Source organism: Octopus bimaculoides, chromosome 7 (genome assembly GCF_001194135.2).
Source record: "Octopus bimaculoides isolate UCB-OBI-ISO-001 chromosome 7, ASM119413v2, whole genome shotgun sequence".
NCBI classification, from domain to species: Eukaryota; Metazoa; Mollusca; class Cephalopoda; order Octopoda; family Octopodidae; genus Octopus; species Octopus bimaculoides.
In genome coordinates, this window is record NC_068987.1 from 77706427 (window position 1) to 77709918 (window position 3492).

Genomic DNA, 3492 nt, shown 5'->3' on the forward strand with positions numbered 1-3492 from the left:
AGGGGATGGTGGCGAACCCTGTTGTACTCTTCCACCACAACTTTCTCTCACTCTTACTTCCTGTTTCTGTTGTGCCTGTAATTCAAAGAGTCACCCTTGTCACACTGTGTCACGCTGAATATCCCCGAGAACGACGTTAAGGGTACACGTGTCTGTGGAGTGCTCAGCCACTTGCACGTTAATTTCACGAGCAGGCTGTTCCGTTGATCGGATCAACAGGAACCTTCGACGTCGTAAGCGACGGAGTGCCAACACACACACCCACATACACACACACACACACACATACACACACACACATATATATAGTGCAAGAGCATCCTGCAAATTGCAGAAGTCAATAAGATAAAAATAGGATTTTAAAATTTATTCTTTCTCAGCGGCCTGGTAACAAATAATCTACGGCCAGTAAAAGTGCGCCTTCTCTGGGACGGGGACCCCTCATCTGTATTATTCTATGTGCTTCTAGGTGGTAACTCAACCTGTTAGAAATGACAGCCAAATTTGACCTCAACTTTCAGTCTATTATTTTAACGAAATAACTATCCTTCCTTGAAGGAGCAGCCCCTCCCTGGATTATATTGTCATAATAAAACTCGCTATATCGGGATATATTAATGCTTGTTCTTACGTTCATTAATCTGATGAGTTAATCTATACTTTTGTAGAGTACAATTTTATTATTCTTATATAAAAATGTTGATAGTGACTTCGAAGTTTTGGCCAACTAAATCATCGTCGGCTTAGCTGATGATGATGATGATGATGATATTCTCATCTTTCACGTAATGTTCAAATACGATAAAGCCTGTGACGGTTATCCATTTTGTTGATCTACGTAATAATAATTTCAAGTTTTTGGTACAAGGCCAGCAATTGTAGGAGCTGGGTAAGCCGATTACATCGACCCCCAGTGCTCAACTTTTACTTATTTATTTCGACTCCGAAAGGATGAAAGACAAAGTCGACCTCGGCGAAATTCGAACTCAGAACGTAAGGGCAGACGAAATGCCGTTAAGTATTTTGTCCGGTGTGTTAACGATTCTGCCGGTTCACTGCCTTGATCTGCTACGTAATAATGACACTTTACTTATGTATGTTTATGGCGTTATTCTAATCTTCATCTCCACGATAATGACGTTAATTATATGCAAAACATTAGTTGAATAAGAATATTAAGGACTTAAGAGTTGAGATGGAGAAGAAAATAAAATTGAATTCAATAAGTGCATGGAAGTTATAAAGTTATACAATATTCTCCATACGCCATACCGCTAAACTCAAATTTGCTTCACTAATAACTAGAAAATAAAAAAATGAAAAAAATGAAGAAAAACTTCTGGTAAAACGATTCTCGTCCTTGTAATAAAAATGAACAGCAGTTCTTAATGATATAATTATGATATTAGATATATTTTAATATTGTTAGAGAATATCTCACTGCAACGAGATTATCGTATTCACTGTAATGAGATTTATTAAGATCTTCCTGTCGACGTTATGTTGCTTCAGCAATTTCATTTACACTGGGTTTGTTGATCCACACCAACGTCAGAATTATTACTGGTATGTGAGATATTCACTTCACAGGAATACCTCCATCATCATGACCATTTCTGCAGGGTTTTAGATTTGATCGTTTCAAAATACATTCCAATTTCTCGGGAGAATTTTACCGTTACGGTGTCGAAGGATTTAGTATCTCAAGGCGGCGAGCCGGCAGAATCGTTAGCACACCGGGCGAAATGCTTAGCGGTATTTCGTCTGTCTTTACATTCTGAGTTCAAATTCCGCCGAGGTCGACTGTACCTTTCATCCTTGTGGGGTCGATAAATTAAGTACTAACCACGTACTGGGGGTCGACTTAATCGACTGGCCCCCTCATCCAAAATTTCTGGCCTTGTGCCTAAAGTAGAAAAGAATGATTTAGTATCTTCCTTATCATCGTTGTTACCAAAGATACATCGGGACAACAAACGAACGTCGATGCTGACGTACACTCTGCAAGAAATAGCGGCAAAATATCCCTCAAATCATATCATACTCCTCATATTTATAAAAAGACTCTAAAGCTGATTATTTGCGATATATATTTTTATGCTCGTTCCTTTTTTTCCGTATGCAATATCTCATATTTGCTCTTTTACTTGTTCTACTCTATTACTCTTTTACTTGTTTCAGTCATTTGACTGTGGCCATGCTGGAGCACCGCCTTTAGTCGAGCAAATCGACCTCAGGACTTATTCTTTGTAAGCCTAGTACCTATTCTATAGGTCTCTTTTGCCGAACCGCTAGGTTACGGGGACGTAAACACACCAGCATCGGTTGTCAAGCGATGTTGGAGGAGGGGACAAACACAGACAGACATGCATATATATATGTGTATATACACATATATGCGACGGGCTTCTTTCAGTTTCCGTCCTACCAAATCCACTCACAAGGCTTTGGTCGGCCCGAGGCTATAGTAGAAGACACTTGCTCAAGGCGCCACGCGATGGGACAGAACCTGGAACCATGTGGTTCGTAAGCAAGCTACTTACCACACAGCCACTCCTCGTTGTTTTTTTGCATCCAAATTAAGGATGTAATGCACAGAAAAAGTGAGGAAAAGAAATACTATCACTCTGATATAATTTAAACATTTCCATGTGACTGTATCCTACAATGACGGTGTTATTTGGAAATGCTAAGAACAACCTAGACGTTCTTAGTGTTTACCGTGATATCATCAAAATTATGAGGCTCCTGTCTTAGGTAAGCCTGCTAGGTAAGATTATATCAAGGGCTTTGCTGTAATCAATTCAAGTATACGAGGGGGTAACCAAAAGTAACCAGAAACGTTCTCTGTGGGACAAACTCATTGTAGTTCAGGCTTCCGCCGCAGAAGCCACTTGATGCGACCTTCAGGTATCAATACTGTCACGTGGGGCGTCTTTGTTTTGTAGTGCTTCTCCGTGAAATTCTGTTTTCTGCTGGGGAAAACGGCGACCGAAACAGTTGTTATGCTTCAAAAAGTTTACAATAACGCTGTCATTAATAAGACACAAGTTTACGAGTGGTTCCAACGCTTTAGGAATGGTCAGTTGTTGCTTGAAGACCAATCTTGTTCAGAGCGACCGTCAACCTCCCGAACGAATGAAAACATCATGAAAATTCATGAACTGATCTTGGAGGACCGTCACCGAACAATTGACAAACTTGCTGATATGACTGGTGTGTCTCGGAGCTCTCGCCAACGAATTTTAAGGGAGGAATTGCGAATACTCAATACTCTCTCTCTTTTACTTGTTTCAGTCATTTGACTGCGGCCATGCTGGAGCACCGCCTTTAGTTGAGCAAATCGACCCCAGGACTTATTCTTTGTAAGCCTAGTACTTATTCTATCGGTTTCTTTTGCCGAACCACTAAGTTACGGGGACGTAAACACGCCACCATCGGTTGTCAAGCGATGTTGGGGGGACAAACACAGACACTCAAACATATATACAT